We start from the raw sequence: 26,094 nt of genomic DNA on the forward strand, positions 1-26,094 counted from the left end.
AACCTTGAAGTAAGGGTTCGCGTTTAATTTTCGAAATGTGCGTTTTGGTGTAAAAAATGCTCATAACTTCTATGTTCCTTGAGATATAAGCTTCATATTTGGTATGCATGTGTATATGGACAAGGACTTTCCATACTCTCAAAACTTTTGACCCCTGTGACCTTGACCTTTAACTTAGGGTCTGCGTTTAGGTTTCAAAAAATGCCATTACTTCTATCAAAGCTTTTAAAGGGGGCATATGTCATCCTTTGGTGACAGCTCTTGTTAGTAGAAAGATGTTCCAATATTGGGCATTTTTAAGGCCCTAGCCATGATTCAACCATCTAACCAAATGCATCAAAATCTATCATGGTAACTTAAATATTTTGATGAGAAACTTTTAAATAGAAAGATGTTTAACACTTTGTCATAGGCGCTAAGTCTTAACTTCAAGTACACTATCACTCAGCCTTTGAAGTGCATACAAACAGTATTTCACAATTGCAAAATATTTGTTTTGAAAAACCAAGTTGTGTATGCACTAGGCGGTCTTTAAATATGTATGTTTTCCAAAAGACTTAACATTTGCATAATGCGCCTTGTTTCAAGCTCTGGTAAAAGTTCAGTGTGAACAGTCTTGAAAGTCATATGTTATGCGCAAATTGTCATGTTTTAGATCCCTCGACAAAACAGCTATTAATAAACAAGTCTCCTGAGCCAGCAACCTAGTCCACCTGAAAAAAAACATAAGTAACAACCCTCAACCACAACAGGCTGAGGGTCATTCAACCAACAGTCAACATTATATTCATCAATGGACTGGAAACCAAGAAGATCTACTGGTGTGCTTGCGCCATGAAAGAGATGGAGCTTTCAAAAAAGACGAAAAACCACAATATCCTGTGGAATGAAATAGTGAATGAAATAAGAAAAACATTGAACATCACAGTAACCTCCACACAAGCAATGAACAAATATTTTACCTTGAAAAAAAATGGAAAGAAATTGTAGATTGTAAGACTGGTACAGAAGCCAAATCATTCAGACTCAAAGATAAATTCGATCTTTTATACGGCACAAAAGCCAGCACAAAACCGGAGGTCCTTCTGGACAGTGGAAAGTCAGTGTTGGGTAATATTCAGTCAGAAACATCAACCGATACTGTTGGGAAATATCCTAGGGAAAGGAAAACGAGAAGAAGGGTAGAAAAAGGCAATCATCCGGTGGAACTAATTGAGCGACAGAACAAAGATTTCCAGGAAAGGATGGAGCAACACTTTCGGGACAAAATGAGAAGGACGGACCGCTTCCTGGACCTTTATGAAAAGGATGTAAAGAATGATTAAGTTTTCCCTTCTATTTAAAGGTTGAAACCTAATCATTCTTATACATTTTGACTGTATGAATAGGCATTTTTACACATTGTGTATCTTAAGGTTTTACCTTGTTCTTCAGCCTCTGATATTATTATGACCCCCTTAGAAGAAGAATGGGTATATTGTTTTGCTCATGTCAGTCCGTCCGTCGGATGGTCCGTCCAACAGTTGGTTTCCAGATGATAACTCAAGAATCCTTAGGACTAGGATCATGAAACTTCATAGGTAGATTGATAATGACTCGCAGATGACCCCTATTGATTTTCAGGTCAAAGGTCACGGTGACCTGAAATAGTAAAATGGTTTCTGGATGATAATTAAAGAACGCTTATGCCTTAGATCGTGAACTTCAAAGGTGCATCATGACTTGCCGTGAATCCCTATTGATTTTCAGGTCACTAGGTCAAGGTCACGGTGACTCACCTTAGAAAAATGGTTTCCGGATGATAACTCAAGAACTCATACGCCTAGGATCATGAAACTTCATAGGTACATTGATCATGACTCGCAAATGACCTTTATGGACTTTCAGGTCAAGGTCACATTGACTTAACACAGTTAAATGGTTTTCGGATGATAACTCAATATAGCTTATGCCTAGGATCATGAAACTTCATAGGTACATTGATTATTATTTTGCAGATGACCCCTATTGATTTTCAGGTCACTATGTCAAAGGTCAAGGTCACAGTGCCAAAAAACGTATTCACACAATGGCTGTCACTACAACTGACAGCCCATATGGGGGCATGCATGTTTTACAAACAGCCCTTGTTTTTAAGTCTCTTTTTTTATTGTTAAGTGAACCAATATAAAGAAGTGAAACTCCAGCTGCTGGAGCAGTATTGAATTTTCATTAAAAACAATTAGTTGTTCTTTTATTTAAGGCAAGTGACCGATTGCAAGACATATTTTCAAATAAAATCATGTTTGTTACGTCAATTTTATCAGTTAAACAAAAGGGTTATAATCAGAATCGCACAATCAAAATTTATAGTTTTTTTGATTTTGCAGGTGATAATTGTTCAAAATGTTAGACTTGAATTTTGCTGAGGAGGTTAAAACAGTGTGTCTGTGAAATTTTGTCTCAAACAATTCATTATAATTTACCTCTGCACAATAAAACAAATTTGAAAAATCTATAAATACTATCTATAATATAGCAACATGATTTTTGAATTCCCATCTGATGTAATTTCATGAAATAAGGTCTGTACTTTCTTTTGTTGTTGAGTGTACTTTCTTTTGTTGTTGAGTGTACAATACCAATTTTCATTACTCTTTATTGTATTACCCGGTTTTATACTATGTTGAAAAAGATAGTTATTACAATGGTTTAAGTCGTTGGTCAGGACGGCTCGCGGCGTTGAACAAATTAGCATGTAAGTTTTTAGTTTAAGCTGTAATCATTGCTATAATTCAATAAACACTTATAGGATTGGTTTGAAACTTCACTGAAGTATTAAGCAATATCAGACAATAAAGTTGAATGAATTAGTTCAGATCAAGGCTCTTTCTTGTTTTACTTAAAAAATTATGTTAAAGATTTTAGTTCAAAATACCATTATGGTCATATCTTATTAAACACTTATCTGAATGATTTGGATATTTGCTAAAGTATTCAGGCCTATTCAGTCAGTCAAGTTGCATAACTGATACTTAACATTAGTGCAGATAATGGCTCTTGTTTGAATTATAAAATTGTGTTAAATATTGTTGTTAAAGCTGCTATCATAGCTATATCTTGAAATCCTGCTATTAGGGCAGTGCCACGTTTTGTGTTCAAAAGTTGTTTGAAAGTAAAAAAAACACAATAGGATAGCAAGATTTATGTGTTTTGCCCAAACCTATTACATTGTTGGTACACGTAAGAATATCATCAAGAACATGTTTAACTCTTTGTTCAATATTAAAGCTATTGAAATGTATTAAACTAGCCCAGGCCCACATGTACCTCTCTGTGTCAAAGGTTTATCTACATAAGGTAAACTACATGTACTATAAAACATTACGTCATTACCAGTATTTTGTGTTGTTAAGTTGTATCATAGAGGCCTATGTTTTCTATTGTTCTTATTTGTTATTTTAGAATAACATTACTCTAGTCAGAAAGGCATTATACTCGTTACATATGTTTATTACATAATGTGTGTGTGTTTTTCAATGCAGCCTGTGTTTAAGTAAAAATTTATAGCTGCAATTTAAGACAGAGAAGATGTGATTGATTTTCTTACAAGTCCAGAAACATTTTTTTACCATCGACTGTCATTCAGAGGATGATAACATAGCTGGACCATTAATTTGTGCAGGATTTTTTTAAGTTTTTGTTATGTAGCATATCATGACAAGTTTGTTGTATGATGTTTGTTTGTTAATGGTTATCACTTAAGTCTATGATATATAAATTTTTGCTCCTGTTGTGATGGGTATTCAAGATTTGTGTCTGTTTTTGTTATGTAGCTTATCATAACCAGTTAGTAATGATGTAAATGTGTTAAGTGTTATCACTGAAGTCTATGATATGTAAATTTTTCATCTGTGATTTTAGATTGCTTAAATAGTGGTTGGAGGCCTCGTATTGTGATGGGTATTCAAGATATTTGTCAGTTTTTGTTATACAGCATATCATGACAAGTTTGTTTTATGATGCTTATTATAACCCCATTACTGGGGTATGTCCGGAAATTTCTTCACCTAACTTTTTCACAAGTTGTATCTAGATGAAGCTTAGGTAAAGTTTGAATATGGGTCATGTGAGGTAAAAAACTAGGTCATGGGGTCACTTAGAGCGTTTTAAACCCAATGTTTGTCTGCATCATAACTATGTCATTTATCTTTATATTTTAAAATGACTGTGTACATTTGTTCGTTATCGTGGGACGGTGTGTCACGTGAAAAAAGTATGTTGATATCGCCAAGGTCATACTTTGGGTTCAAATGTCAAATGCTTGTCTGGACCATAACTTTGTAATTTATTGTGAGATTTTTTAACCTTTCGGTAAATTTGTTCACCATCAGTGGATGATGTGTCGCGCGAAAGAATTGTGTTGATATCTCCACGGTCATGGTCACACTTTGAGTTAAATGATCATAAATTGGCTTTTCCCGGACATTACTATGTCATTCATTTAAAGATTTTAAAATCATTTGGCAAATTTGTTCACCATCATTAGACAGTGTGTCGGGGGAAAGAACTACATCATCATCTCCAAGGTTAAGGTCTCACTTCGAGTTGAAGGGGTAAACATTTCCGTTAATGAGCTTGTCCAGGCGATAACTGTGTCGTTCATTGTGAGATTTAAAAATCATTCTGCACATTTGTTCACCATCATTGGACAGTGTGTTGCGGAAAGAATTACGTAGATATATCTCAAGGTCTCTTTCACACTTAGTTTAAAGGTCATAAATGGCAATAAATGATCTTGTCTTGACCATAACTATGGCATTAATGCTTTGATTTTAAAATGACTGTACATTAATTTTGTTCACAGTCATTGGATGGCGTGTCATGGAAAAGATTTCATTTGTTCAGGGTTATCACTGAATCCTATGATAAGTGTTTTTTTTTCGTTTGTGATTTTAAAATGCAGTACATTGCTTGAATAGCGGTTTGAGGGACTCCAGTCGTGACAGAAATTAAAGATTTTTGTCCGTTTTCGTTGAAGCATATCAGGACAAGTTTGTCTTACATTGTTAATTTGTTAGATGTATAACAGTTACTGAAGTCTACGATCTTTACTTTGTATGCCCCCCCCCCCTTCGAAGAAGAGGGGTATATTGTTTTGCACATGTCCGTCGGTCCGTCCTTCGGTCTGTCCACCAGATGGTTTCCGGATGATAACTCGTGAACACTTTGGCCTAGGATCATGAAACTTCATAGGTACAGTGATCATGACCTTCAGATGACCCCCTATTGATTTTCAGGGAAAAGGTCAAGGTCACAGTGAGTCAAAATAGTAAATGGTTTCCGGTTGATAACTCAATAATGCTTCGGCCTAGGAGCATGAAACTTCATAGGTATCATGGTGAAGGGTATTACCGGTGTATTGACATTTAGAACAGTATTATTATTCAAAATAACTTGTACATGCCTGTATATGCGTGTCAACCCGGTAGGTGGATGTCTTTTCTACATTTTTCAGTGAAAATTTTACAGAATTTACTCAGCATACAGTATAAATGTCGTGTTTTTTCAAGCCACTATAAGCTGACCTAGATTTTACAGGAAGTGGGTATTACCGGTGCACTGTGTATTTCAGATCCACAAAATAGTAATAAACAAGTACTAGTCAAAACTTCTATTATTTTATGTCACACATTCATTTTCACTCCTGATATAAATTGTCAAAATAAGATATGCTCATCTTAGATGCAGAATTTGAAAGTCATATAAGAGGTATGTCATTTTTTTATGAAATATCAAAGATTTAAACATTAAATAAAAATAATTTTATCATGAATAACATGTAACAATTTTGATTAGATGGGTTTTTTTCAGTTATGATTCTACAATGAAGGTTGAAGTATCGCAGTGTGGGCATTTGAAATCTGCTCCTCTTCTCACACATTTGACTTTGGTGCAATATTTAAGATTCACCCAGTGTTGGCATTCGGAACACTCAGCCCACTGAACAATGTCTAACACATAGTCCGAATGTAGTGACTCTGGTTGGAATTGTTTGCATATGCAGCAGAGATAATTTTCTTCATGTTCATCTGAGTCTTCATCAGTTGGAATAATCATTGAACTTGAAGTTGAGGGTTCTGGTGCAGGCTGATTGTGTTTGGATTGTGTCGAGACATTTGGAAGCTCACTCAGTTTATTTGAGTATTTTGAAAGGTCACCAACAATTGTTTCTGGAGCTTTTCGTTTTCTAGGATTAGTTGTGGCTGTTTTTATTTTTCTGCTTTCAAGAAATGAACAGGAAGGGCTGGAAGCAACAGGATGAAGACACTCATTAGCAGAGTAAATTTTAGACGGAGCCGTTTTGACAGCTGGAATGACACTGGGATTCAATTGGTAGATGCCTGTTTTACGGAAAGAAGAAAAAAGATTTTCTGGAGTCATAGCCTTGTTGTATGCTGTGGAAGAACGTGATCCAATGTTGTAGCGAGTAATGTTCAGACCAGGATTTTTCTAAGAAATGACTAAAATTCAGAGTGATAAGCTTTCTTCAAAGGTCCGAAACAAGCAACATCCAAAGGCTGTGTAAGATGGGAAGTATGTGGTGGAAGAACAAAGAATTTAACGTTGTTATCGTCTCCCCATTTAGTGAGGGTGAGATTAACATGGGACTTGTGACCATCAGAGAGAATAAGCATGGTCTCCTTGCCAACAGGAGCATGCTTTGCGAAAATGGGTTTCAAGAAATTCCAAGAAGACAGTTGAATTTGACCAACCAGATTCAGTTAATGTGCCAGCTGAGCCAGGAGTAGTGTCCAGTAACAAACTGTCCATCCACCTTTTGCCAGAGAAGATGTAGAATGGGGGGAGCCTGGATCCAGTGGCATTGCCAGCTGCAAGAATCGTGACAGTGTTGCCACGAGGAGAGGTGACAGACTGAGGAGTTTATCCTTTTTGGCAAACTATGTTTGTTGGACTGTGCTCGAGCAATAACCCGGTTTCATCAATGTTCCAGATCAAGTCGGGCTTATTGGTCAGGTGACAATTTTCCATGATATTCTTCAGGCCCTGAAAAATACTGTTCAAGTACCTCAGGAAAAGAGGCCTTAGCCCTGGCAAGAGGCAACTTTTGCGGCTTTGCAACATGAATGTCTGGCCATCTCTTTTTCAAACCACTGAACCAATCAGCTGAACGACATGGTTCAGAATGTTTCCTCTTTCCAAGGCTGATGGCGAAATCAGTGGCTAAACGCACATATTCACTCCTGGAGTAGCCGTCACCTATCTCAGCCATGTACTTGACATGACAAACAAACTGCTCATCTTCAGCTACAGAAAACAAAGTTTAGGGCCCAGGTCTTGGTAGGGGTTCTGATGAGCAGGGGATTGGCTGTAGTCCAAGTGTACGGTCACGCAGCGTACTCTCTGGAATGCCATAAAGACGTGCTGCCCGGTACACAGACATGCCTTTGTTCTTCACAGCACCATATGCCTCAGCAATAAGACCAGGGTAATATTGACCCTTTCTCTTACTCCCAGAAAGTTGAAGCTGTATTAAAAAAATAAATAATCTATAAACCTTTAAATCTCTGCACGTTATTGTTAAAAAAAAAAGAAACAAATATATCTCATTGTGTTATTTTGAATTAAACAACAAGCTGGAAGTTTGGGCGATAACTGTCGTACACACTTCAGAGGAGAAATCTACCATTACACCGGTTGGTATTTGTAAACATCGGCGTCCTTGACAGCAGCATGTATAACTTGAGAAAAATGATAAACAATGAGTTCGTTTCAATGTAAGGTTAGTTTTTACTATAAAATTTTAGCTGGTTTGTCATGAAAATCGTATAATTACCCTCAAAAAGCTCATTTTCTTATAAATTTTCGGTTTGACAGATGCCGGTAACTGAAATACACACAGTGCGTATGCAAATCACGATAGTGACGTCATGGCACGTGTGACATTTGATATTCGGAATACACCAGAATTACCCTTACACCGGTAATACCCTTCGATACGATACATTGATCATGACTGGCAGATGACCCCTAATTCTTTTCAGGTCACTAGGTCAAAGTTCGAGGTCACAGTGACTCGAAACAGTAAAATGGTTTCCTGATGATTACTCAAAAATAATAAGGCCTAAGTTCATGAAACTTCATAGGTACATTGATCATGACTGGCAGATGACCCTTAATTCTTTTCTGGTCACTAGGTCAAAGTTCGAGATCACAGTGACTCGAAACAGTCAAACGGTTTCCTGATGATAACTCAAAAATAATAAGGCCTAAGTTCATGAAACTTCATAGGTACATCGATAATGACTGGCAGATGACCCCTATTGATGTTGAGGTCACTATGTCAAAGGTCAAGGTCACAGTGACAAAAACGTATTCACGCAATGGCTGCCACTACAACTAAAATATGGGAGGCATGCATGTTTTACAAACAGCCCTTGTTCATCTGTGATTTAAGAATGCAGTAGATTGCTTTAATACAAGCCTCAAGTTGTGATGCGTATTCCAATATTTCAGATTGTTTTTTTTTGCATAGGCCTAAAACAGGCCTTTAGTTAATGACTGATTAATTTCTTTTTTGCAAATGGCCATTGTAATTTGCTACTGTTACTATTATAAAACTGAAGATATTTGTTGATGTTACTGAGTTTATTGAAATACAAAAATCATTTTCTTTATTTATTACTAAAAAGGAACATTTTCATGTTGCAGTCTTCGCTATTAGCAATAGATAAAATGACCAACTTAACTTCTTGACATTTAATTACATACCAATAATTGTTGAGTCTGCAATAAAACTTACAATGGATAAGGCAAAATGTAAAATGTATGTTAGTCATGATGCGAGTAGTTTGTATCCAGCAACTCTAATTTAACAAACGTAATCTTCAAACAATCCCTTCGTGTCCATTTGCATACACGTTAGGCATATTGTTCGGATCATTGTCCTCTTGGATGTACTCCTCAACATCATCATCTTGCAGTAAACACAAATTATGAAAAATGCAACCTGCGTATATAAGCTTGCATATGTCATCAGCATCATGCAAAGAGACATTTTGTAATCTACGAAACCGACCCTTTAAATGTCAAAATGCCCGTTCTACAGTGGATCGCATGCTAGAAAGTCTCCTGTTAAAACGAATTTGTTGTGATGTCAAGTTGCCAAAGTTTTTTAAGGGGTTTAGTAGCCAGTTTCTAAGAGGGTAGGCACTGTCTGCCAAAATATAATGATCATGAATGATGAGACGTCCTGCTTTCTGCATCTGCATACAGACTGGAATTCTTTAAAGTTTCTATAACACTCAAAATCAACGAGAATTTCGTTAAGTATATCGTAAAATAAAGTTAACACCTTAACAGTCAGTGTTCCTTATAGCAATAGCCAACATTTCAACGCTGGATGTGGTATGATTACATAGATTTTTACAGATACAAAATGCTCGTTTTTATTTATTTGTGGCCACAATTAATTCCCGCGAATATATCTATTCATACGACACACGAACACCATTTTTGTGTTCATATGACGTATGAATAGATATGCTAAACAATAATAAAAAAACGAGCATTTTGTATCTACAAACATCTATTTTACCAGACCACATTTGACGTTGAAATTTCGGCAATTGCCATAAGGAACACTGATTTTTAATTGGTTAAGTTTATTTTACGAACAATTGTACGAAATTTTCGTTGATTTTGAATAGTAATGTAACTTTAAGACACGTGCATCATGCACACATCCTGGCCATCCTGTGTACACATTGGTGAATTCATGTCATGGTCCACAACAGCCTGCAGATACAAGGAACACATTGTTTTACACTGAAATGCGCCTCAGTAATCTAGTAACTTCTATACTAAATAATTAAATAAAATACTGCTGTTAATATAGCACGTTGTTATATTCTTAATTGCAGCGAATTACTGAATTAATTACATAGTATAAATTAATTAGTTAGTCGCACCATTACGTACAGTGAACAAAAAGTCACTATTATCTAGCCTTACCTGCAGATGCATTGATGGAAAGCCTTTACGAATGTAATAATCTCTGTCTCCTTTTAAAGCTGAAGATAGTGGTTATGTGGCAACCGTCTAAAAACCCAACTACACCTGGGAGTTGGCATTTCTCCTCCACACATCCACAATATCAACCTGTTTCTGCAGCGAATCAACTGAAATTAAAATAAAGGCAAATAAATATACAGCTCTTATCAATACTTAACATTTTTATTCATGTTCGCCTTTCCTGTACAATGCTATGATCTATTCCTTTGAGGACTTCTCGTTGACCTTAAGCATCATTAACAATTGTTATGGCTTCCTTCTACAAAAATTGACACACGTGCAATCATTTGTGTCAACAACTTGTCAACACTAGATTAATTCAGTAAATAAATACACTCTGCCAAACAATCAGTAAATGAATGAATGTCAGACTCTGAATACAACTCAGGATATTATCAGAGATTAACAAATACTGCTAACCTGGCCTCCATGCTGCACACTTGCATCAACTGTGTGGCGAATTATTGCGTTAACTGTTGACATTGATAGGTTGAATGTGTGGGCTACCTCTCGCATCGATTGTGTATTAGCCAAGTAACACAGTGTAACTAGTAACTTCTTCTCAGGCGATACATTTTCGTCGGGCCCACTGCCCGTGACGAGTAGATTGTTGTATGTCATTTCAAGCAATATATCAAATAAATGTCTTGTTACTCGATAGTCTACACGAAAATCGTCGATATTTTCTGGTATTCTAATTTCACGTATGACAGATCCCATGTAATTTGGTTCTTTAGGTACATAATCCCTTCTTAGTGATGTGAACATGCAACACGTGTTTCTATTCAAACTTTCAGCTCGATTATAAAGTTCATTGTCGTATTCGTCGTCAGTAAACTCATTGATAATGAAATTGAGCAGTAGCTCTTTCCTCATTGTCGCCAATTTAAAATAATCCATCCAAACTTAAGTGCATTCGGTCGCTTCTCCTTCCAGACATGCGTATTACAGCTTCCGTGTCCAGACTATGGTTTCGGATCGAAGTCGGCCATAATAAAAACCAGCATTTTATATCCAAAAACATCTATTTTACCAGACCACATCTGGCGTTCAAATTTCGACAATGGTCATAAGGAACAATGATTTTTAATTGTTTACTTTATTTTACGAATAGTGTACGAAATGTTCGTTGATTTTGAGTAGTAATGTTACTTTAAGCTTTCAAGATGACCGTTAGTTTTATGCCTTATGCCAATATCTTGTTCAAAAATGTCCCGCGGAGAAGATTGTTCGATCGAGAAAATCATCTAGACGGTTTATCCGAAATGATGGTAAACAGGAGATATATATTTTTCCGGCAACTGTACTTACCTTATTGAATTTGGTCGCCGAGTCTCTGGCTATTGCTATAAGGAACACTGATTTTTAATTGGTTAAGTTTATTTTACGAACAATTGTACGAAATTTTCGTTGATTTTGAATAGTAATGTAACTTTAAGACACGTGCATCATGCACACATCCTGGCCATCCTGTGTACACATTGGTGAAATTCATGTCATGGTCCACAACAGCCTGCAGATACAAGGAACACATTGTTTTACACTGAAATGCGCCTCAGTAATCTAGTAACTTCTATACTAAATAATTAAATAAAATACTGCTGTTAATATAGCACGTTGTTATATTCTTAATTGCAGCGAATTACTGAATTAATTACATAGTATAAATTAATTAGTTAGTCGCACCATTACGTACAGTGAACAAAAAGTCACTATTATCTAGCCTTACCTGCAGATGCATTGATGGAAAGCCTTTACGAATGTAATAATCTCTGTCTCCTTTTAAAGCTGAAGATAGTGGTTATGTGGCAACCGTCTAAAAACCCAACTACACCTGGGAGTTGGCATTTCTCCTCCACACATCCACAATATCAACCTGTTTCTGCAGCGAATCAACTGAAATTAAAATAAAGGCAAATAAATATACAGCTCTTATCAATACTTAACATTTTTATTCATGTTCGCCTTTCCTGTACAATGCTATGATCTATTCCTTTGAGGACTTCTCGTTGACCTTAAGCATCATTAACAATTGTTATGGCTTCCTTCTACAAAAATTGACACACGTGCAATCATTTGTGTCAACAACTTGTCAACACTAGATTAATTCAGTAAATAAATACACTCTGCCAAACAATCAGTAAATGAATGAATGTCAGACTCTGAATACAACTCAGGATATTATCAGAGATTAACAAATACTGCTAACCTGGCCTCCATGCTGCACACTTGCATCAACTGTGTGGCGAATTATTGCGTTAACTGTTGACATTGATAGGTTGAATGTGTGGGCTACCTCTCGCATCGATTGTGTATTAGCCAAGTAACACAGTGTAACTAGTAACTTCTTCTCAGGCGATACATTTTCGTCGGGCCCACTGCCCGTGACGAGTAGATTGTTGTATGTCATTTCAAGCAATATATCAAATAAATGTCTTGTTACTCGATAGTCTACACGAAAATCGTCGATATTTTCTGGTATTCTAATTTCACGTATGACAGATCCCATGTAATTTGGTTCTTTAGGTACATAATCCCTTCTTAGTGATGTGAACATGCAACACGTGTTTCTATTCAAACTTTCAGCTCGATTATAAAGTTCATTGTCGTATTCGTCGTCAGTAAACTCATTGATAATGAAATTGAGCAGTAGCTCTTTCCTCATTGTCGCCAACTTAAAATAATCCATCCAAACTTAAGTGCATTCGGTCGCTTCTCCTTCCAGACATGCGTATTACAGCTTCCGTGTCCAGACTATGGTTTACGATCGAAGTCGGCCATAATAAAAACCAGCATTTTATATCCACAAACATCTATTTTACCAGACCACATCTGGCGTTCAAATTTCGACAATGGTCATAAGGAACAATGATTTTTAATTGTTTACTTTATTTTACGAATAGTGTACGAAATGTTCGTTGATTTTGAGTAGTAATGTTACTTTAAGCTTTCAAGATGACCGTTAGTTTTATGCCTTATGCCAATATCTTGTTCAAAAATGTCCCGCGGAGAAGATTGTTCGATCGAGAAAATCATCTAGACGGTTTATCCGAAATGATGGTAAACAGGAGATATATATTTTTCCGGCAACTGTACTTACCTTATTGAATTTGGTCGCCGAGTCTCTGGCTATTGCTATAAGGAACACTGATTTTTAATTGGTTAAGTTTATTTTACGAACAATTGTACGAAATTTTCGTTGATTTTGAATAGTAATGTAACTTTAAGACACGTGCATCATGCACACATCCTGGCCATCCTGTGTACACATTGGTGAAATTCATGTCATGGTCCACAACAGCCTGCAGATACAAGGAACACATTGTTTTACACTGAAATGCGCCTCAGTAATCTAGTAACTTCTATACTAAATTATTAAATAAAATACTACTGTTAATATAGCACGTTGTTATATTCTTAATTGCAGCGAATTACTGAATTAATTACATAGTATAAATTAATTAGTTAGTCGCACCATTACGTACAGTGAACAAAAAGTCACTATTATCTAGCCTTGCCTGCAGATGCATTGATGGAAAGCCTTTACGAATGTAATAATCTCTGTCTCCTTTTAAAGCTGAAGATAGTGGTTATGTGGCAACCGTCTAAAAACCCAACTACACCTGGGAGTTGGCATTTCTCCTCCACACATCCACAATATCAACCTGTTTCTGCAGCGAATCAACTGAAATTAAAATAAAGGCAAATAAATATACAGCTTTTATCAATACTTTACATTTTTATTCATGTTCGCCTTTCCTGTACAATGCTATGATCTATTCCTTTGAGGACTTCTCGTTGACCTTAAGCATCATTAACAATTGTTATGGCTTCCTTCTACAAAAATTGACACACGTGCAATCATTTGTGTCAACAACTTGTCAACACTAGATTAATTCAGTAAATAAATACACTCTGCCAAACAATCAGTAAATGAATGAATGTCAGACTCTGAATACAACTCAGAGATTAACAAATACTGCTAACCTGGCCTCCATGCTGCACACTTACATAATCCCTTCTTAGTGATGTGAACATGCAACACGTGTTTCTATTCAAACTTTCAGCTCGATTATAAAGTTCATTGTCGTATTCGTCGTCAGTAAACTCATTGATAATGAGATTGAGCAGTAGCTCTTTCCTCATTGTCGCCAACTTAAAATAATCCATCCAAACTTAAGTGCATTCGGTCGCTTCTCCTTCCAGACATGCGTATTACAGCTTCCGTTTCCAGACTATGGTTTACGATCGAAGTCGGCCATAATAAAAACCAGCATTTTATATCCACAAACATCTATTTTACCAGACCACATCTGGCGTTCAAATTTCGACAATGGTCATAAGGAACAATGATTTTTAATTGTTTACTTTATTTTACGAATAGTGTACGAAATGTTCGTTGATTTTGAGTAGTAATGTTACTTTAAGCTTTCAAGATGACCGTTAGTTTTATGCCTTATGCCAATATCTTGTTCAAAAATGTCCCGCGGAGAAGATTGTTCGATCGAGAAAATCATCTAGACGGTTTATCCGAAATGATGGTAAACAGGAGATATATATTTTTCCGGCAACTGTACTTACCTTATTGAATTTGGTCGCCGAGTCTCTGGCTATTGCTATAAGGAACACTGATTGTTTAGGTGTTAACTTTATTTTACAAAATACTTTACGAAATTTTTGTTCATTCTGAGCGTTATAGAAACTTTAATTTCCTGCAACGATATCTATTTATACGACCCACGAACACTAACTCCAATCCTAATAAAAAGACGAATGCTTCGGTTATTGTAGGAAAGTATGTACGAAATATCTTCGTCGCAATCGCATTGGGATGCTAATTTGTCTTTGCTGCATTTTATAAAATTCGTCTTTAATGGATAATTGTTATGCCCCCCTTCGAAGAAGAGGGGGTATATTGCTTTGCACGTGTCGGTCGGTCTGTCGGTCCGTCCACCAGGTGGTTTCCGGTTGATAACTCAAGAACGCTTAGGCCTAGGATCATGAAACTTCATAGGTAAATAGATAATGACTCACAGATGACCCCTATAGATTTTGAGCTCACTACGTCAAGGTCATGGTGATTCGAAATAGTGAAATGGTTTCCGGATGATAACTCAAGAACGCATATGCCTAGGATCATGAAACTTCATATGTAGATTGATCATGACTTGCAGATGATCCCTATTTATTTTGAGGTCACTAGGTCAAGGTCATGGTGACCCGAAATAGTAAAATGGTTTCCGGATGATAAATCAAGAACGCATACGCCTAGGATCATGAAACTTCATAGGTAGATAGATCATGACTTGCAGATGACCCCTATTGATTTTGAGGACAGAAGGTCAAAGGTCACGGTGACCCGAAATAGTAAAATGGTTTCCGGATGATAACTCAATAACACATATGCCTAGGATCATGAAATTTCATGGGTAGATTGATCATGACTTGCAGATGACCCCTATTGATTTTGAGGTCACTAGGTCAAAGGTCTAGGTGACCCGAAATAGTTAAATGGTTTCCCGATGATAACTCAAAAACGCTTACGCCTAGGATTATGAAATTTCATTGGTACATTGATCATGACTCGCAGATGACCCATATTGATTTTCAGGTCACTAGGTCAAGGTCACGGTGACCCGAAACAGTAAAATTGTTTCCGGATGATAAATCAAGAACGCTTTTGCCTAGGATCACGACACTTCATTTGAACATTGATCATGACTCGCAGATAACCCCTATTGATTTTCAGGTCACTAGGTCAAGGTCACAGTGACAAAAAACGTATTTACACAATGACTGCCACTACAACGGACAGCCCATATGGGGGGCATGCATGTTTTACAAACAGCCCTTGTTCTTGCCTATTTTGAATTATTGTAACATATTTTTAGCAATAGATTACCATTTAACACATATAATTGTCGTATAAGCCCCCCCCCCCTTAAAGTGGCCTTTTCACAGATTTTGGCATATTTTGAAGTTTGTCATTAAATTCTTTATATTGATAAATGTAAACATTGGATCTTAAAAGCTCCAGTAAAAAAAATCAAGAATAAAATTTAAAAAAGGAAAAAAAGTAGCCGGTACCAGGGCTCGAACCAGTGACCCCCGGAGACCTGGAGTTAGTCTTAAATAAAAACGCATTAGCCCTGTCGGCTATTCCGCCGGGTATACACACTTTGAGTATTTTATACCTTATATAAGCAATCTTTGTAGTTTCGTAAATTGAAACGACAACAACAGAACACTCCAAATTATTCAATCGTTTCGCGTTGCAACGCTATTATCATTTTAAGGTTTTCAAATCGTCAAAAAATACATATAATGGCTTTATTGGACTATGGTAAATGTTCAGTAATACTGTTTCCTCACAAATATCTTAAATAAAACAAAATTTTGCGAATCTGAAACAACTTTTTTCAATTTTGTCAATTTACCAAACCGTGAAAAGATCCCTTTAAAGCGAGAATATACGATTTTGTCAAATATGTATGAATTTATATAAAATCTGTAAAAAAAACTTAGTATAAATATATTTCAATATAAATTAAATTAAAAGTTAAGAAAAACATGTGTCGAAATATGCGAAATTAACCAGATGTTTATTTCTGGCATCGAAAAATGCTGTACAGTCGAATTCGCCAGTATGTATATCATGCATGTACGATGCGAATCTAGATTTAGTTTAACGGTTTATTTAAAATTTCTGTAACGATATATAATTAAACGACACACGAACACTAACTCCGATCCTAATAAAAAGACGAATGCTTCGGTTATTGTATGAAAATATGAACGAAATATCTTCGTCACAATCGGCTCGGGGCGCTAATTTGTCTTTGCTGCATTTTATGAAATTCGTCTTCAATGTTAAATTTGTCTTGCCTATTTTGTGTTATTGTAACATACTTTTATCAATATATGACAATTTAACTTTTATAAAAATCGTATACTCTCGCTTTAATACCACATATTTCACATCATTATTATATTATATAATAGTGTCTGTAATATATTAAACATTTAATGATAGTTAAACATAATATGAAACAAGAAATATCTTTAAAAAAGATATACGGCGTTGATTGTGGTTGGAGTTTATGGAAGGTAAAGATTTAAATGAATGAGATCAAGGATAGCTAATATCTTTTTCTGTGCAGTTTTTAGCTGCATCAAACGCAGTACGGGATGTTACGCGGAGTTTTCGCGGCTTATTTTACATTATTACATATTGCTGGTCATAAACCTATAGATACAAAAAAGAAAACCAAAGTCAACCGGCCACACGGGAAGTCTCCGTACATATTTTAAATATGTATACGCGCGTTCTTCGAACAAACCTGTTTGAGTGGTTTATCGGGAATTGCTACGTGTATTTGATTCGATTATTAACAGTATCGAGAATCATCGCGCTCATACTTAATACATTAGTCAATATGCTGCAATAATACATTAGTAAATATGATGGAATAATTCTTGTTAATTAATTAAAAATAATATTTATCATGGTATTGTTGAAAACACATTAAGAATCTATTATTGACATGCCATAAAATAATATCGCTGGATATCTTCATTTCACATCTTTCTGGTGGTAAAGAAAATTCTGGTTCACCTAGTTCACGCTATAGCGTCTTTATTATATAACTATTATATAACTGACCGCGAACTCCGAACAGCACAGAAGGTCTGACCTGTATATAAACTCTGACATTCAAACACACTAACCGCGAACTGACCCCTTATACCTCGCGGGTTGAAATGCAACACATTAAAGTGAGGCATCGCTTCCACTGCTCTTTATACTTTTACATATAACATGTTGACAGGAATATGGAAGTCAGTACTAAATATGAGAACATGGCCTTTAAGTACACAACGTTCTCGCGCTGAAAATCCTCTGAAAATAAAAGATGTACGCACAAACTGTATTGATGTCGAGATTGAGTGTAAAACTGTTCTATCTATAAAGCCTTTTTATTAGAGATAAAACTGTTTCATGCTGAACACGCAGTAAAACAGTGTTACAAAGACGCGGACATGTTTCCAATTTTCTAGTGGTATTATCAAATCAGCCAATGCAGTCAATGAAGTGTATTCATCTGTACTTGGCCGCGGGAAGTTTTATTTGAATTCTATTGGACGCTAACAAAGGTCAGGCTAAGGTGAAAAGCTGGCGTATTCAGCTGACGCCGAAAAAACATTACTTTCATACACCAGTTATTCATGAATGGAGTCAGAAACCTTCTCTTGAATTGGTCTGCAGGTTTCTCTTGCATGTTTGGTGCGATTTGTCTAATTAAGTTATTAGAGACATTATGCAGCGCTGGCCTGGTCGGGAACAGAACATTACCAATGACCAACTTCAATATCTCCTTGGAGATCAGGACCCGTATTCACCAACAATGCGTTAGCAATTCTTAAACTTAGGAATAGAGAAAATTTCCAAATCCGACGTTGGCGAATCTTTAATCGTGACGCTCGTAGATCCTCTGCTCTCATATCTGGATTGTAGAATTTAATTTTATTTGACATGGTATTGTTGTCCTCTTCCATGTTTGTTTAAATCATACCCTTGTAATCAATATTTGTCCACGCCTTGGGGTGACTTGCTTTACTTATTTGCTTATAGTGAACACTTTAGAAATGTTTTCTTCTAAAACATCAAGGCCCGGAAGTTTAGTATTTGTAATAAAATGCCGTAAAGAGATCCGTTATGATGATATTGTGCCTTTAGTTTAGTTTCACAAAAAATATATAATAGATGGTGTGATTTTTATTCCATTATTTAGAACGACATAACTTTAAATAAATTAATCATGCCACTTTAAAACGATTTATCTTAAAAATGATTTTGCATGTTATAATGTATGAACTTCTCTAATAGTACGTTGTCCCTTCTAAGTTTTATCTGTTCACATTAATTTTGGTTTTGAAAGGGATGCAACCGATCATTTTCAAAAACCAATTCACGGCGATTAATCTACCTTACTTAGTTTTTCGTAAAGTGTAATGTACATTGTACACATTATACGAGCAACGTTTGAATGTATATTAAACAACGGAAAATGCAAACATTGTTAGGTTCTTGAGAGCGTATTTCATTTATTGTAAGCCCCATTTTTACTTATTTACGGAAGCAATATATAAATAAACATTATTACAAAGACACTTACATGGTCAAGTTTATTTACCTGTTACAGACTGAGCATTAAACTCGTGTACATCTATTCATTTTTGTTTTTAAAGCTTGTAAATTGAGAGCTGACTTATATTATTAACCTTTTCACTCCATGTTCTTTATTTTATTCATCTACTTTATATAAAAACGCAAAATACGCTTAAATGTATACAAAATTGTTGTATAATTACAGCTTTCCGAAAAAGATTTTAAACTTGGTTCTGTTTAATATTCTGTACGTCATTGACGCATATTGGGCCATTGTCGACCTGAAATTGCTTGAAGTCATCCGGGGGTGACTAGAAGCCAATTCATGTCACCCTGGGGTGACTTCGAGCCGACTCTTGTCAACCCCGGAAAACTAGAATCGGCTTCATGTTACACCAGGGTGTTTGTTTTTAATTTGTGTTTAAACCTGAATGCTAGGATGTTTAGTATTTTAAATGAAACGCCGTATATGGATCCTTTATGACGATTCAATACCTTTGGTTTTGTTTTACATAACAGATATAATAGATGCTGTGATTTTAGCTCGACTATTATATATGAAGTATATATAGTGGAGCTATCCTACTCACCCCGGCGTCGACGTGAGCGTGTAAATTTTAAAGTTTGCGTACCACCTCAAATATTTTATATGTGCATTGGCATATTGCTTTAATATTGTGCATACTTCTTCACCAGCATGACCCTAATCTATAAACAAGAGCAGTCAACTGTATCAAGCATTTTGTGAGAATTATGGCCATTTTCACTTAGAATATGCACATTATTGATACATCTATGTTAACGTTTGCGTAACACCTCAAGTATATGTCCCTTGACATATTGCTTTTATATTTTGCATACTTCTTTACCAGCATGACCCCAATCTATAGACAAGAGCAGACAACTCTATCAAGTATTTTGTAAGTATTATGGCCCTTTTTCACTAAGAAAATTGTGTAAAGTTTTGTGTTTAGGTCCACTTTATTCCTAAAGTATCAAAGCTATTGCTTTCATACTTGCAACACTTACTAACTTTAATAAGGGGACTGTGCAGGGAAAGTTGTGTTACTCTGAATGGCATTTAAACAGAATTATGGCCCCTTTATACTTATATAATTGAAAATTTGGTTAAGTTTTGTGTGTTGGTCCATTTTACTCTTAAAGTATCATAGCTATTATTGCTTTCAGACTTGGAACACTCGCTAACTATCATAAGGGGACTGTACAGGACAAGTTGCATAACTCTTGTTGGCATTTTAACGGAATTATGGCCCTTTTTGACTAAGTAACTTTGAATATTTTGTTAAATGTTGTGTTGAGATCAACTTTACTTCTAAAGTATCAAGGCTATTGCTTTCAAACTTCAAAAACTTTCTTATTATCATGAGGGTACTGTACCTGGCAAGTTGAATTTGACCTTCACCTTTGAATGACCTTGACTCTCAAGGTCAAATTAATAAATTTTGCTTTAATTGCCATAACTTCTTTATTTATGATCAGATTTGATTCATACTTTGACAAAACAACACTTACCTGACATACCACAGTGGACTGTACCCAAACCACTCCCCCACGCCCCACCCCCAGAATCCCCCCCCCATATTTTTGAAAGATAATCTAATAAATGACCCTCCACATTATACCATCTCTCCAACCCCACCGCACCTAAAAATATAAATAAATTAAACATGGTGAAAAAAAAACAAATATTAAATTGATTTCAATTTTGAAGGACCATCCAACCCAAGCTATTGCTATCAAACTTGAAATATCATCTTATTAGCTTGTTTTATGTCTTTACAAACGTTCATTAGATTGTGGAAAATATACCTGAACTCAGAATCGTCTATAATGTACCACTACTTTAAAACATAAGGGATCAATATGTTTCAATAATGGTCCTCTTCCACTTAGAATATGACAATATTGCCTTCACCTTATTGAATATGACCTATTCCCCCATGATGGGTTACGTTATACTGTCAAGCACTCGAATAGTCGAGTTCGCTGTCTTCTGACAACTCTTGTTATATCTTTATTTAGAGCGACATAACTTTAAAGATATAAATTATGCAACTGTATAATGAGTTATCATAAGCATTAATCTGCATATCAGTATTTATGGACTTTATAATACTTGTCTAACAAGAGCACAATATTTTCCCTATTCACATTATTTTTGGGTTGGAGAGGGATGCAACCGAACATTTTCCGAAACCAAGCCACGGAGATTTATCTACCTTACTTTGTATTTCGTTTAATGTAAAGTAACTTATATTACAGATTAGCGTTGCAAAGTACGAAAACTGTTGTTTTCCGAAACAAGGACGTGGTTTTACAATATAAATACGATATATTTCTATCAATTGTAAAGCGTAAAAAGCAATGTGTAACCTCATAGCTACGTAGCTTAGTTTTATTTTCTACAAAGCCCTTGCCTGCTTTACATCTTTTAGAATAGTTCGTGTCCCTTAAAATGTCTTACGGATGCGAGATGGGGTTGCACATAATTGCTTTCTGATATTATATAGAAATATTAAAGACAATATACGCTTATACCAATAATTAATTGAATTAAATTCTAGAGGACTTGGAACTGCACTTACTAGAATACATATAACTGCAACTGTTTAAAAAATGTACACAGACAGATGAAGGGGTCAACAGGTTAAACGTTACCAAAGCCAAATAGGAAATAAATTAGACGGTTGGGATTGAGTTTATTTTTTGTGTTATAGTCAAAATTAAGAAACAAATATATTAAATGCTAATTTAGAAGAAATATTTCTTTTAAGGCGGAGCTTGAGCTACGCTGGCTGCATATGACATAAGACCCATTTTTGCACGACGAGGGTCATTTGGTTGCAGGCTAATTGCGAAAAAGTTATCAGACGCAATTCCAATCTTATGTCAAAAAGGGCCATCCATAACTTTTTAAATAGTGCAGGTGTTAAATAAAACTTCAAAAAATTATTGTGTCGTTTCCAAATTAGATTCATCGCCAATATAAATGATTTTAATTTAAAAAAAACACATTTGTTATTCTTGGCTTATTTTTGTTATTGCTTGTCGTAGGTTTCAGATTGAAAAGCTGGCATACATTACCTATGTATAATTTAAGAACAAACCGAAAACGGCAACAATCTTGACGCACTTTTTGATTGACATGCTAAGAAAAAAATATGCAGCACATAGTTTGAATGAAATAATACACTGACAAACAACAGTGTGAGTTGCTTTTAATTAGTGTTATCATGAAACCACGCAAAATTTCAACTTTCACTACTTAAATATCAATTATGTTCATATAATGCTCGTGCTATTTTCATCACGGTTTCATGAATATCGAGTTATATGAGATGGCAGAATTGCGCACCAATTGTCTATGATTTATGACATGAAATAGTCCCTTGTGATAACACGTTTAAGAGGGTACAATATCACGCTATTAATACTTTCATACTTAAATCCATAAAAGAAATCATGCAAATTCACTCTGATGATTAATGATTTTAATACGGCATAAATAATATCTTTAAAGTGAGTTTCAACTTCACAAATGCAATTATAATACATGCATACGTTCTTCAGTTAAAACTAGCACAGTATCGCTTTTGTCGCTTCGCAAATTTTTCTCTTAATTAGACAAAAAACGAACAAAGGCATTATTTATTATATATCATGAAACAAATAATGTCGAAGTATCTAAGGACTGATAATGACGGTCCGCCCTGTCGACTTTTAAATCAACCAATCATAGCCTTTGTAAAGTTGAGCAATGAAGTAATAAGTTTTTAGTCTCGGATTAAAAGTTGCAGTTACAAATATATGTTCGTTTAGGACATTTGATATCAATCAACTTATATATTCTCCAAATGTGAGACCTTAAAAAGTTGATTTTTACAGCATATACATTAAAGGACGAACTTATTTATTTATTTATGTGATGCGTTTTTAACGAAATCATCTGAATGCGTCGATTCGCTTTATGAACTGTTATAGACTGTACACTGTTCAAGTGATAATTTATCTGACTTAGCTATTTCTTGTGATGCCTCCCCATTAACTCTTATGATTGATATGATTTTCTAAAATGTTTGAAAACATTAATTGAAAAGAAAAATAATAAAATCTGTGAAGAGGTCCATTTGACCTTATGAAACAATGATACTCGATTCTACAACGCACACCCTTTCGCAGCCACGCGATCTGTACCAGCCTGATTGTTCGTTGCTATTAGTTACCTGTCTCGTTCGTGCCTCCCACCCTAAGCGCAGTTTAAAACTAATGCTTTTCGTATTGACACTATTTGACATATATTTCATTTCACATCCATTTACATTCTCCGATTACTATTTAAAACATGTAACAGGAGAAAGAATGAAAAGCCACCGCCCGCACTATATCAAACTGTTTGCGTGTTTTGTATGGCTATAAATGGGTTTAAGTACTGATTATCATTAATAACGTCGCATTATCATGGGGATAAATTATAAATGTTTTATCCCAAATATGTCCTTTATTTGTAATAAAAAGACTTTAAATTCAATAGAAAATAAATAAAATGGAAAATCGAATATATCTATTATACATAGACTCTCCAAACATTAACTTGAATTCAATAAAACTGTATTACAAGTTTTATATCTGTTCGATAATGATAAAACTTTTTACTATAATTTACTGTCATATTGAGCGGATCTAAAACACTCTGTTTATGTCCGCAACGATCATGACCAACATTGCTACCAAGCTTGTTAGCAAAGAGTGTCTCTGTAAAATTGTCAATCTTAGTTTTTAACACAATAAACATATTGTACAAAAATGGAGAACACACAAACCAAAATATGTTAGTATATTTATACTTGAAATGTCTTTCTTCCGCACTTCCACAAGAGCCGTTTGCATGAAATTGTATTGTTCGAAGAAAATTTTGAAGTTTTGATAACTATTGCCATTTTTAGAAAACAATATATGAAAAAGTGCAACAACAATACTTATACTTCCTTTCCAAACTTAAAAGACTAAGACGGAAAGCTGGACCTTCTGATTGTTCTTAAAGTATCTGATGAATGCAATACTACGCTGTGCCGTGTTCACAAATACAGTTTTGTTTATTTGCAATGCGTATGGGTGCTAATACCGTTTCAATTATTCAACCCGTTACAACATTAAAAAACAATGAATATATTAAGCTTAAATGTACATTTATTTAATTTTCCTTTTCTGCAATTTTATACTCAAACAATAGCATGTCTATCATGATTATAACGCACTTGCCACTAAACGAGGCACTTGTTATAGCTGCCTACAACTCTTAAGTGAGAACATGCGAGGTCTCATAAGGCATTAATAACGTTGTACAACTAAACTTGAAACTTGAGCATTTGATTGAACGCCTATTTCTACGTATAAAACATATTAAATGGCGTTGTGCAACAGAAATAACAATTCTTAACACAAATTAAAAACATACAAAGGTACATCACGTATTACCTTAAAAATATGCAAAAACAGTCACCGAAAAATTATGTTTTAAGTCGTTTTTTGAAAGTGTCTATTAAGGCACATTGTCTTAAACTCAAAGGTAGGTTGTTCCATCGTTTTGGACCTACAGAACTGAAGCTTCTATCACTGAATGATCTTTTCTTATTGAAAGGTACATTAAAACAGCCTATTGATGATGCTGATGATCTAAGATTACGTTTAGAAATCGGAGTGGGTAGAAGTTCGGTCAAATACGCAGGGGCATTGCCAATTGAACAGTTTAACATGTATGTAAGAATTTTGAATTCGATTCTAGCCTTGATTGGCAGCCAGTGCAGGTCATGAAGTGATTGTTTTGAACTGTCACTTTTTCTACGGATCAAAACCAATTGTGCGCACATATTTTGAATACGCTGTAATTTTGCCAATTCACTCTGAGAGATGCCGTTCAAAATAACGTTGCAATAGTCCAAATGGGAAAAGACTAAAGAAAGAACTAGTGTTTCTGTGGCGACTTGTATTAAGTATTTACGAATGCCTTTTATTTTGAAATAATTCAACATTGCAGATCTACACTTACTCTTTAAGTGCTCCTTAAAATTCAGGGTTTCGTCAAAAAATGCGCCCAAATATCTTATGCTACTTTGTCGCTTGATCTTGTCATCACATACATCAATGTCCTTAGTGTTACCCTTATTTAATTGAGGGCGACTTTCAAACACTATGTATTCAGTTTTTGATGCGTTCATTTTGAGCTTGTTACTGTTCATCAAATTGTTTATTTCTTGTGCACAATCTTCGAGTTCGTTGACCGCTTCAGTTTGTTCCGATGGAATCGGCTTGAAACATTTGCTGGCAGTATGGTCGTCTGCGAAGCCATAAACAGAGATGGAAGGGGGTACTATGTCAAAAATTGTTTCTGCATAGGTGAGGTAGAGCCAAGGGCCTAAACAACTTTCTTGTGGGACACTGCATTTCAACTCAAGTGGTTTTGACCTGCATCCGTTCACACTTACACAGCAACTTTGCGGCCACAAGTATGAGTCCATCCAGTCCAGCGCCACACCACAAACGCCATATTGACTTTTCAATACATCTAAGAGAATGCCATGATCTACGGTGTCGAAAGCAGCACTAAGGTCTAGACCAATGAGTGCTGTTACCTCTTGGTTTTCCATTGCAGCTAGGAGATCATTAACAAGTCTTAGGAGTGCCGACTCACAAGAGTGATATTGTCTGTAAGCAGACTGTTTCTTTGGGAGAATATAATTTTCACTAGCATGTTTGTTCAATCTATAGAGTGCTGATTTTCAATTAATTTTGACAGAAATGGCAGATTAATCACTGGTATGTAATTTGAAAAG

The 26,094-nt window shown here is 35.4% G+C and overlaps 1 long non-coding RNA gene and 1 pseudogene across 1 annotated transcript; both read right to left on the reverse strand.

Annotated features, from left to right (window-relative positions):
• Positions 1-8,746: 8,746 nt before the first annotated feature.
• On the reverse strand, positions 8,747-10,695 carry LOC127861669 (uncharacterized; annotated as a pseudogene).
• Positions 10,696-11,508: 813 nt separating this feature from the next.
• Positions 11,509-12,488, reverse strand: LOC127861929 (uncharacterized). The gene is made up of 3 exons (XR_008040370.1): positions 12,284-12,488; positions 11,804-11,970; positions 11,509-11,587 (listed from the first exon to the last, which is right to left on the reverse strand). It is a non-coding gene; the product is annotated as an uncharacterized LOC127861929 (long non-coding RNA).
• Between the last annotated feature and the right edge of the window lie 13,606 nt (positions 12,489-26,094).

Source organism: Dreissena polymorpha, chromosome 16 (assembly GCF_020536995.1).
Source record: "Dreissena polymorpha isolate Duluth1 chromosome 16, UMN_Dpol_1.0, whole genome shotgun sequence".
In the NCBI taxonomy this organism is placed as follows: Eukaryota; Metazoa; Mollusca; class Bivalvia; order Myida; family Dreissenidae; genus Dreissena; species Dreissena polymorpha.